Raw genomic sequence first — 12,791 nt, forward strand, 5'->3', positions numbered from 1 at the left:
TTAAGGCAGTTTACGGGTTAAATACATGCTTGCAAACCCTATTTAATTATTCTAAATATTCATTTTCAGCCTACAGCAAATTTGAACCAATTTTGATGCTCAATAATTAAATTAATAAAAATCAGAATTTTGAAATTAGCCGAACACAAGGATTTAAAAATATATAAGGAAGTTTACGGGTTAAATACATGCTTGCAAACCCTATTTAATTATTCTAAATATTCATTTTTCAGTCTACAGCAAATTTGAACCAATTTGGATGCTCAATAATTAAAATATTAAAAATTTGAATTTTGAAATTGTCCGAACTCAAAGTTTTAAAAATATTTAAGCAAGTTTACGGGTTAAATAAATTCTTGCAAACCCTATTTAATTATTCTTAATATTATTTTGTCAGTCTACAGCAAATTTGAACCAATTTGGATGCTCAAAAATTAAAATATTAAAAATTAGAATTTTGAAATTAGCCGAACTCAAAGTTTTAAAAATATTTAAGGCAGTTTTAGGGTAAAATTCATGTTTGCAAACCCTATTTAATTATTCTAAATATTATTTTGTCAGTCTACAGCAAATTTGAACCAATAAGGATGCTCAAAAATAAACATAATAAAAATTAGAACTTTGAAATTGGCTGAACTCAAGTGTTAAAATTTTTTAAGGCAGTTTACCGGATAAATACATGCTTGCAAACCCTATTTATCTATTCTAAATATTAATTAATCTGTCTAAAGCAAATTTGAACCAATTTGGATGCTCAAATATAAGAATAATAAAAATTAGAATTTTGAAATTTGCCGAACAAATGGTTTTAAAAATATTTAAGGCATTTTACGGGTTAAATACATGCTTTCAAACCTTATTTAATTATTCTTAATATTATTTTGTCAGTCTACAGCAAATTTGAACCAAGTAGGATGCTCAAAAATTAAAATAGTAAATATTAGAATTTTAAAATTTGCCGAACAAATGGTTTTAAAAAGATTTAAGGCATTTTACGGGATAAATACATGCTTTCAAACCTTATTTAATTATTCCGAATTATATTTTGTCAGTCTACAGCAAATTTGAACCAATTAGGATGCTCAAAAAAGTTAAAATATAAAAATTTACAATTTTGAATTGGCCGAACTCAGGGTGTTAATAATATTTAAGCAAGTTTACGGGTTAAATACATGCTTGCAAACCCTATTTAATTATTCTAAATATTCATTTTTCAGTCTACAGCAAATTTGAACCAATTTGGATGCTCAAAAATTAAAATATTACAAAATAGAATTTTGAAATAAGCCAAACTCAAAGTTTTAAAAATATTAAAGGCAGTTTAAGGGTTAAATACATGCTTGCAAACCATATTTATTTATTCTAAATATTATTTTGTCATTATATAGCAAATTTGAACCAATTAGGATGGTCAAAAATCAAGATATTAAAAATTAGAATTTTGAAATTGGCCGAACTCCCCAGCGAGCAGAGGGGTAACCGCGGTCACTTTTCGGTCACCTGACCAAAGTTGAGCAAAGTGTAGTTTTGCATTTCAGGCATGATACTGATTCATATTTCATTGGAATTTTTTTGAAATTTGGCTTGGATCATGCAAATTTTGAGTGCCCAGTCTTGGGCACCCGATGGGCACCTTTCGGTTACCCAGAGCGGGCAGGGGGTCACTTGCGGTCACTTAACAAAATTTAAAATAAGGGTGGTTTTGCATTTCAGGCATGATCCTGAATCATGTTTCATCGGATTTTTTTCGAAATTTGACTCGGATAACCGAAATTGCCCGTGCCCATTCTTGGGCACCCATCGGGCACCTTTTGGTTACCCGGAGCGGGCAGGCGGTCACTTGCGGTCACCTAACAAAATTAAAACTAAGAGTGATTTTGCATTTCAGGCATGATCCTGAATCATGTTTCATTAAATTTTTGTCGAAATTTTGCTTGGATCCCCGAAATTGCCAGTGCCCAGTCTTGGGCACCCATCGGGCACCTTTCGGATACTCGGAGTGGGCAGGCGGTTAACTATGGTCACTTTGCGGTCACCTAAAAAAAATTAAACTAAGAGTGGTTTTGCATATCAGGCATGACCCTGAACCTGGCTTGATTGGAATTTTTGTATATTTGGCTGGGATACCTAAAATTGCTGGTGCCCAGTCGTGGGCAACCATCGGGCAGCTTTCGGGTAGCTCGGATCGGATAACTGCGGTGTGACCGGATCATGAACTGTTTTCGTAAAATTTTGGGCACAGAAAAAAAATATTGTTTTGGTTATTGTTAGGATTGAAAAATGAATTTTTTATGCATTTTAATATGATTGCTAAACAGGGGCAACTTTTGGTTACCCAATGGTTAACCGATGCGCGGGCACTATTTTCCTTTACTTGCTTTTACCCTCAAATTTTGTCAGATTTTCGTCACCACAAGTTTTAACTTATTTAAAAAAATATTTTTGCTAAAGTAGTAAATGTACACAAATAAAAAAAAAACTTTGATAACCAAAATGGGTTAACCAATGGGCAACCAATGAGCAACCTAAAATAACCACCGTAAATTCTTGAGTTCGTGTTTCGTAAAAATTATTTTTTAGAAATTTATTTGGTTATAACACTAATTAGCATTTCAAACTCTTTAAATTAACTCGTTTTGAGCACTTATTATTTTAGCTCAACATTATCGCGCGCGCGTTTCTTTGTTACACTCGTCGGCCGCGCGTGTGGCGCCACTGTCGGCAGCAGCACCAGCTGCTGCCGGCTGCCTCTGGCTCACAATCAGTCGCTCAGCGATTGAAAATAAGCATGACGGTTGAGACGCGCTGCGATTGCATCATCATTGTTAGCCGATTATTTCGCCCTGATTTCGGTTGCATTTCGGCAAATCGACAACATCAACAGATACTTGGACGGATGGTCGATGTTCCTGATATTCCGAAAGGTAAGGGTATCATTGAATTTACTTAGATTGGGGGCTACAAAAATACGCGCGCGGACACTGACATCAAAATGTTTATTTTAGATTGCTTTTTAATCAATCCTGTGTGTCAGCAGGCTTCTACCGCATCCCGCCCTGATGTCCTGGTTGGGAATAGCTGCCTGTACACGATGGCCATCCGGTTATAAGCCTGGAAAACTTAACTAAACATCGCCCGCAGATTATCCAGGTATGTAGTTGAATACATGGCAAAATTAATGAGTAGAAAATTGTTACTTTTTATTTTATTTTGTAGAGTTGTGTGCTGTTGGTTCGATTTGCTTTTGCTACCGACATGGAATGCGCTGGGACTATGAACTCCTGCAGAGATGAAAAGCAACGAACCCACATGTTTTTGCAGGAAGCGCGCGGACGACATTGGTGTAGGGATAACTTGTGGTAATCTTTGTATGTTTAATAGCTATATTTTATGATAAATTTTGTGTTTATACCTTGAAAATTAATTTTAACAAAGTTCAATTTGCTGCTTAAATACTTCAATTTTCTATTGTTATGTTTGTAACAACTATAATATTATCCCATAACTATTTTTGTGTTTTGTGATTTAGTTTGGGATTGCGGCATATTTTTTAGTTTAAGTTGGCTTCCTCTTGAAGAAGATTTTATTATAATTTCCAAGACAGTTAACTATTGTGGCAACTAAAATTTAAAATCAATTACTTATTGTCAGATAATCATCGTGGGTTTAAAGTTTAAAATTGCAAAAGCCTTAAAGTTTTGAAATCAAAAACAACAGATGAGCCACCACATACTGATTTTAATTGCACTGTGGTTTTTATTAAATACTGTTACCGTGCCTTCTTAACTGAAAATAATTAATTTTAATGTGCTGAAAACCATAACCAGTTCAACCAATTACCCTAGAACCATCAACAGATTGAAAATATATAATCAGGTTTAGACAATGGATGGTTTTGGTTTCCAGCACATCAAATAAAATTATTTTAAGGGTTGAATGCACAGCAGCAGGAATCTTATTAAAATCAAAAGTAACAGCTGGCAGCCAAGGGGAATTCACAACTTCTGGTGAACTCTTACAATTTATATAATCATCCAACATTATTTTTGTTTTGTTGCTGCATCACCTCATAAATTAATGTGTTATTATAGTTTTATTAACTTTTAAGTGTGCAGTTCTTCAAAGTCTATTGTACTTGATTTATGGTTTTGAAAAATTGTTCTGTACATTATTTATTAATTTATTTATTATTTGTTTTTGCTTATTCTGTTATTGAAGGTGGAATGTAACTTAACTGTATTGAGGTATCACCTTGCAATTTTCGCTGCCAAACCCAGATTTCGATCCTGAAAAACTTATTTTTCCATAAATTTGCAATTTGAAGGTCAAGGTCACCTTTCTCGACCTTAAGGGATGATGGCCTCCTTAGATTTTTCAGGGTTCAAGCCTGAAATGTAGCCCGTGAAAATCTGAACAAGCAGTTCAAGTTTCAGAGGTGCAAAAATAGTTTGCTATAATTTGAAAAAGAAAGTTTGAATTAGGCTCGATGCCGCTCGATCGAGCACGGCCTTTAGTCGGCGAGTTCGCCTATCATTTGTCGATAATATTTTTACCCATTCCATTTGATTAGGCACAACAAGAGGACCAAGAATTGACACAGTAAGGTCAAAATCGACCTTCAGGGTCTGACCCTGACCAGACCCTGAGATAATAATTTAGAAAATGTCCAATTTCATCAAGGATGGTGTCTTTTTATAGGTTTTCGCCGCTGCACAGCTCAAATATACAGCCAAAACTGCCGACTGACAATCCTGAAACCGGTTCTTTAAATATTTGTGGAAGCCATTAATCCTGAAGTGATGTTAAATGTTGTTAAAATTGAAAATCGGCAGTTTTGGCTTTATATTAGAGCTGCAGAGCCTATGGAAAGACACTAAGTTTGATGAAATTGAGTTTTTTTAAATTTTTATCTCAGGGTCTCGTCAGGCACAGGCCCTGAAGGTCGATTTCAACCTTACTATGTCTACCCTGGGCCCTCTTGTTGTTTCTAAGCTAATGGTATATGTAAAAATAGTTTCGACAAATGATAGGCGAACTCGAAGACTAAAGGCATGCTCGACCGAGCAGCCTCGAGCAGGTTTTTTATTTTCAAATTAAAATATGCAGCAAAACTATTGTTGCACCTTTGAAACTTGGTGAGCATGTGCAGAATTTCAAGGGCTACAATTCAGCCCTGAACCCCAAAAAGATCTAAGGGTTGTATCATCCCTTGATTTTCAATTTTTGAGTAAAGGTCGCAAAAGGTGACCTTCAACTTTGCCCTGCGAATTTTTTGTAGGTTGATAAGTTGTTCATGGTAGAAAACTAGGATAGACAATGAAAATTTCAAGGTGATAACTTAATCCAGTAAAGAGTTACATTCCACCCTTCATTCACATTATTTGATTTTCGGGGATTTTTTTAAAAAAATGGGGATCTTTAAATTTGAAGTATAAAATGTATTATTATGTAATTGTAACCTTTCTGTATTGATATAACCAATAAAAGTGCTGCCCATCTGGCTGCCCACTGAGGGTGACCCCAAGTGGGCACCCAATGGTTACCTTTTGGCTACCTCTTACCTCGGGCTGTCATTTTGCGCTATATTGAAATTTATCTTTTTAATGGACACAGTCAATTGACCTGCCACCAGTGCCACCTGACAGCCCTAGATAAAAGGTAGCCAAAAGGTAACCAATGGCTGCCCACTGGTGGTAACCTCAGCCGGGCACCCGATGGTTAGCTTTTGGTCAACGAATTTTATCGGCCTCTCATTTATTACGCTCCCTGAATTCAGGTATACCTTTAATGTACATAAAAGGAGATTCTATGAAAGGTCATTTAATGGGTGCCCATTTGGTGCCCGAATTCTGGGCATGACCACTCGCGGGTGCCCGAAGGGTTGGACATGCGGTATAACCAATGGGTGCCCATCTGGGTGCCCACGGGGGGTAGCCGGGTGACCGAACGCGGGCACCCAATGGGCACCTTTTGGTTGACTTTTTTCTCGGTGGGTCAAGGGGTTAAAATTTTTTAAGGCAGTTTACGGGATAAATACATGCTTGCAAACCCTATTTAATTATTCTTAATATTATTTTGTCAGTCTACAACAAATTTGAACCAATTAAGATCCTCAAAAATTAAAATATTAAAAATTAGAATTTTGAAATAGGCCGAACTCAAAGTTTTAAAAATATTTAAGCAAGTTTACGGGTTGAATAAATTCTTGCAAACCCTATTAAATTATTCTAAATATTACTTTGTCAGTCTACAGCAAATTTGAACTAATGAGGAAGCTCAAAATTAAAAATATAATAAATTACAATTTTGAAATTTGCCAAACTGAAGATTTTAAAAATATTTAAGCAAGTTTACGGGTTAAATACATGCTTGCAAACCCTAATTAATTATTCTAAATATTAATTACTTAGTCTACAGCAAATTTGAACCAATTTGGATGCTCAAAAATTAAAATAATAAAAATTAGAATTTTGAAATTGGCCGAACTCAAAGTTTTAAAAATATTTAAGGCAGTTTCCGGGTAAAACTCATGCTTTCGATCTCTACTAAATTATTCTAAATATTATTTTGTCAGTCTACAGTAAATTTGAACCAATTTGGATGCTCAAAAATTAAAATAAAAAAAATTAGTATTTTGAAATTGGCCGAACTTTAGTGTTAAAATTTTTTATGGCAGTTTACGGGATAAATACATGCTTGCAAACCCTATTAATTTATTCTAAATATTATTTTGTCAGTCTACAGCAAATTTGAACCAATTAGGATGCTCAAAAATTAAAATATTAAAAATTAGAATTTTGAAATTGGCCGAACACAAGGATTTAAAGATATTTAAGGCAGTTTCCGGGGAAAACTCATGCTTTTGATCTCTACTAAATTATTCTAAATATTATTTTGTCAGTCTACAGCAAATTTGAACCAATTTGGAAGCTCAAAAATTAAAATAATAAAAATTAGAATTTGGAAATTGGCCGAACTCAAAGTTTTTAAAATATTTAAGCAAGTTTACGGGTTAAATAAATTCTTGCAAACCCTATTTAATTATTTTTAATATTATTTTGTCAGTCTACAGCAATTTTGAACCAATTAGCATGCTCAAAAAAGTTAAAATATAAAAAATTACAATTTTGAATTGGCAGAACTCAGGGTTTAAATAATATTTAAGGCAGTTTACGGGTTAAATACATGCTTGCAAACCCTATTTAATTATTCTAAATATTCATTTTTCAGTCTACAGCAAATTTGAACCAATTCGGATGGTCAAAATTGAAGATATTAAAAATTGGAATTTCGAATTTGGCCGAACTCAAGTGTTAAAATTTTTTAAGGCAGTTTACGGGATAAATACGTGCTTGCAAACCCTATTTATCTATTCTAAATATTATTTTGTCAGTCTACAACAAATTTGAACCAATTTGGATGCTCAAAAATTAAAATAATAAAAATTAGAATTTTGAAATTGGCCGAAATCAAGGTTTTAAAAATATTTAAGGCAGTTTACGGGTTAAATACATGCTTGCAAACCCTATTTAATTATTCTAAATATTCATTTTCAGCCTACAGCAAATTTGAACCAATTTTGATGCTCAATAATTAAATTAATAAAAATTAGAATTTTGAAATTAGCCGAACACAAGGATTTAAAAATATATAAGGAAGTTTACGGGTTAAATACATGCTTGCAAACCCTATTTAATTATTCTAAATATTCATTTTTCAGTCTACAGCAAATTTGAACCAATTTGGATGCTCAATAATTAAAATATTAAAAATTTGAATTTTGAAATTGTCCGAACTCAAAGTTTTAAAAATATTTAAGCAAGTTTACGGGTTAAATAAATTCTTGCAAACCCTATTTAATTATTCTTAATATTATTTTGTCAGTCTACAGCAAATTTGAACCAATAAGGATGCTCAAAAATAAACATAATAAAAATTAGAACTTTGAAATTGGCTGAACTCAAGTGTTAAAATTTTTTAAGGCAGTTTACCGGATAAATACATGCTTGCAAACCCTATTTATCTATTCTAAATATTAATTATTCTGTCTAAAGCAAATTTGAACAAATTTGGATGCTCAAATATAAGAATAATAAAAATTAGAATTTTGAAATTTGCCGAACAAATGGTTTTAAAAATATTTAAGGCATTTTACGGGTTAAATACATGCTTTCAAACCTTATTTAATTATTCTTAATATTATTTTGTCAGTCTACAGCAAATTTGAACCAAGTAGGATGCTCAAAAATTAAAATAGTAAATATTAGAATTTTAAAATTTGCCGAACAAATGGTTTTAAAAAGATTTAAGGCATTTTACGGGATAAATACATGCTTTCAAACCTTATTTAATTATTCCGAATTATATTTTGTCAGTCTACAGCAAATTTGAACCAATTAGGATGCTCAAAAAAGTTAAAATATAAAAATTTACAATTTTGAATTGGCCGAACTCAGGGAGTTAATAATATTTAAGCAAGTTTACGGGTTAAATACATGCTTGCAAACCCTATTTAATTATTCTAAATATTCATTTTTCAGTCTACAGCAAATTTGAACCAATTTGGATGCTCAAAAATTAAAATATTACAAAATAGAATTTTGAAATAAGCCAAACTCAAAGTTTTAAAAATATTAAAGGCAGTTTAAGGGTTAAATACATGCTTGCAAACCATATTTATTTATTCTAAATATTATTTTGTCATTATATAGCAAATTTGAACCAATTAGGATGGTCAAAAATCAAGATATTAAAAATTAGAATTTTGAAATTGGCCGAACTCAAGGGGTTAAAATTTTTTAAGGCAGTTTACGGGATAAATACATGCTTGCAAACCCTATTTAATTATTCTTAATATTATTTTGTCAGTCTACAGCAAATTTGAACCAATTTGGATGCTCAAAAATTAAAATATTAAAAATTAGAATTTTGAAATTAGCCGAACTCAAAGTTTTAAAAATATTTAAGGCAGTTTTAGGGTAAAATTCATGTTTGCAAACCCTATTTAATTATTCTAAATATTATTTTGTCAGTCTACAGCAAATTTGAACCAATAAGGATGCTCAAAAATAAACATAATAAAAATTAGAACTTTGAAATTGGCTGAACTCAAGTGTTAAAATTTTTTAAGGCAGTTTACCGGATAAATACATGCTTGCAAACCCTATTTATCTATTCTAAATATTAATTAATCTGTCTAAAGCAAATTTGAACCAATTTGGATGCTCAAATATAAGAATAATAAAAATTAGAATTTTGAAATTTGCCGAACAAATGGTTTTAAAAATATTTAAGGCATTTTACGGGTTAAATACATGCTTTCAAACCTTATTTAATTATTCTTAATATTATTTTGTCAGTCTACAGCAAATTTGAACCAAGTAGGATGCTCAAAAATTAAAATAGTAAATATTAGAATTTTAAAATTTGCCGAACAAATGGTTTTAAAAAGATTTAAGGCATTTTACGGGATAAATACATGCTTTCAAACCTTATTTAATTATTCCGAATTATATTTTGTCAGTCTACAGCAAATTTGAACCAATTAGGATGCTCAAAAAAGTTAAAATATAAAAATTTACAATTTTGAATTGGCCGAACTCAGGGTGTTAATAATATTTAAGCAAGTTTACGGGTTAAATACATGCTTGCAAACCCTATTTAATTATTCTAAATATTCATTTTTCAGTCTACAGCAAATTTGAACCAATTTGGATGCTCAAAAATTAAAATATTACAAAATAGAATTTTGAAATAAGCCAAACTCAAAGTTTTAAAAATATTAAAGGCAGTTTAAGGGTTAAATACATGCTTGCAAACCATATTTATTTATTCTAAATATTATTTTGTCATTATATAGCAAATTTGAACCAATTAGGATGGTCAAAAATCAAGATATTAAAAATTAGAATTTTGAAATTGGCCGAACTCAAGGGGTTAAAATTTTTTAAGGCAGTTTACGGGATAAATACATGCTTGCAAACCCTATTTAATTATTCTTAATATTATTTTGTCAGTCTACAACAAATTTGAACCAATTAAGATGCTCAAAAATTAAAATATTAAAAATTAGAATTTTGAAATAGGCCGAACTCAAAGTTTTAAAAATATTTAAGCAAGTTTACGGGTTGAATAAATTCTTGCAAACCCTATTAAATTATTCTAAATATTACTTTGTCAGTCTACAGCAAATTTGAACTAATGAGGAAGCTCAAAATTAAAAATATAATAAATTACAATTTTGAAATTTGCCAAACTGAAGATTTTAAAAATATTTAAGCAAGTTTACGGGTTAAATACATGCTTGCAAACCCTAATTAATTATTCTAAATATTAATTACTTAGTCTACAGCAAATTTGAACCAATTTGGATGCTCAAAAATTAAAATAATAAAAATTAGAATTTTGAAATTGGCCGAACTCAAAGTTTTAAAAATATTTAAGGCAGTTTCCGGGTAAAACTCATGCTTTCGATCTCTACTAAATTATTCTAAATATTATTTTGTCAGTCTACAGCAAATTTGAACCAATTTGGAAGCTCAAAAATTAAAATAATAAAAATTAGAATTTGGAAATTGGCCGAACTCAAAGTTTTTAAAATATTTAAGCAAGTTTACGGGTTAAATAAATTCTTGCAAACCCTATTTAATTATTTTTAATATTATTTTGTCAGTCTACAGCAATTTTGAACCAATTAGCATGCTCAAAAAAGTTAAAATATAAAAAATTACAATTTTGAATTGGCAGAACTCAGGGTTTAAATAATATTTAAGGCAGTTTACGGGTTAAATACATGCTTGCAAACCCTATTTAATTATTCTAAATATTCATTTTTCAGTCTACAGCAAATTTGAACCAATTCGGATGGTCAAAATTGAAGATATTAAAAATTGGAATTTCGAATTTGGCCGAACTCAAGTGTTAAAATTTTTTAAGGCAGTTTACGGGATAAATACGTGCTTGCAAACCCTATTTATCTATTCTAAATATTATTTTGTCAGTCTACAACAAATTTGAACCAATTTGGATGCTCAAAAATTAAAATAATAAAAATTAGAATTTTGAAATTGGCCGAAATCAAGGTTTTAAAAATATTTAAGGCAGTTTACGGGTTAAATACATGCTTGCAAACCCTATTTAATTATTCTAAATATTCATTTTCAGCCTACAGCAAATTTGAACCAATTTTGATGCTCAATAATTAAATTAATAAAAATTAGAATTTTGAAATTAGCCGAACACAAGGATTTAAAAATATATAAGGAAGTTTACGGGTTAAATACATGCTTGCAAACCCTATTTAATTATTCTAAATATTCATTTTTCAGTCTACAGCAAATTTGAACCAATTTGGATGCTCAATAATTAAAATATTAAAAATTTGAATTTTGAAATTGTCCGAACTCAAAGTTTTAAAAATATTTAAGCAAGTTTACGGGTTAAATAAATTCTTGCAAACCCTATTTAATTATTCTTAATATTATTTTGTCAGTCTACAGCAAATTTGAACCAATTTGGATGCTCAAAAATTAAAATATTAAAAATTAGAATTTTGAAATTAGCCGAACTCAATGTTTTAAAAATATTTAAGGCAGTTTTAGGGTAAAATTCATGTTTGCAAACCCTATTTAATTATTCTAAATATTATTTTGTCAGTCTACAGCAAATTTGAACCAATAAGGATGCTCAAAAATAAACATAATAAAAATTAGAACTTTGAAATTGGCTGAACTCAAGTGTTAAAATTTTTTAAGGCAGTTTACCGGATAAATACATGCTTGCAAACCCTATTTATCTATTCTAAATATTAATTAATCTGTCTAAAGCAAATTTGAACCAATTTGGATGCTCAAATATAAGAATAATAAAAATTAGAATTTTGAAATTTGCCGAACAAATGGTTTTAAAAATATTTAAGGCATTTTACGGGTTAAATACATGCTTTCAAACCTTATTTAATTATTCTTAATATTATTTTGTCAGTCTACAGCAAATTTGAACCAAGTAGGATGCTCAAAAATTAAAATAGTAAATATTAGAATTTTAAAATTTGCCGAACAAATGGTTTTAAAAAGATTTAAGGCATTTTACGGGATAAATACATGCTTTCAAACCTTATTTAATTATTCCGAATTATATTTTGTCAGTCTACAGCAAATTTGAACCAATTAGGATGCTCAAAAAAGTTAAAATATAAAAATTTACAATTTTGAATTGGCCGAACTCAGGGTGTTAATAATATTTAAGCAAGTTTACGGGTTAAATACATGCTTGCAAACCCTATTTAATTATTCTAAATATTCATTTTTCAGTCTACAGCAAATTTGAACCAATTTGGATGCTCAAAAATTAAAATATTACAAAATAGAATTTTGAAATAAGCCAAACTCAAAGTTTTAAAAATATTAAAGGCAGTTTAAGGGTTAAATACATGCTTGCAAACCATATTTATTTATTCTAAATATTATTTTGTCATTATATAGCAAATTTGAACCAATTAGGATGGTCAAAAATCAAGATATTAAAAATTAGAATTTTGAAATTGGCCGAACTCAAGGGGTTAAAATTTTTTAAGGCAGTTTACGGGATAAATACATGCTTGCAAACCCTATTTAATTATTCTTAATATTATTTTGTCAGTCTACAGCAAATTTGAACCAAGTAGGATGCTCAAAAATTAAAATAGTAAATATTAGAATTTTAAAATTTGCCGAACAAATGGTTTTAAAAAGATTTAAGGCATTTTACGGGATAAATACATGCTTTCAAACCTTATATAATTATTCTAAATA

At 30.4% G+C, this 12,791-nt stretch overlaps 1 long non-coding RNA gene across 1 annotated transcript; it reads left to right on the forward strand.

Annotated features, from left to right (window-relative positions):
• Nucleotides 1-2,784: 2,784 nt before the first annotated feature.
• LOC135942906 (uncharacterized) lies at nucleotides 2,785-5,737 on the forward strand. Its single transcript, XR_010575143.1, has 3 exons — nucleotides 2,785-2,924; nucleotides 3,038-3,150; nucleotides 3,217-5,737. It is a non-coding gene; the product is annotated as an uncharacterized LOC135942906 (long non-coding RNA).
• The last annotated feature ends 7,054 nt before the right edge of the window (nucleotides 5,738-12,791 follow it).

This window comes from Cloeon dipterum, chromosome 4 (assembly GCF_949628265.1).
Source record: "Cloeon dipterum chromosome 4, ieCloDipt1.1, whole genome shotgun sequence".
NCBI classification, from domain to species: domain Eukaryota; kingdom Metazoa; phylum Arthropoda; class Insecta; order Ephemeroptera; family Baetidae; genus Cloeon; species Cloeon dipterum.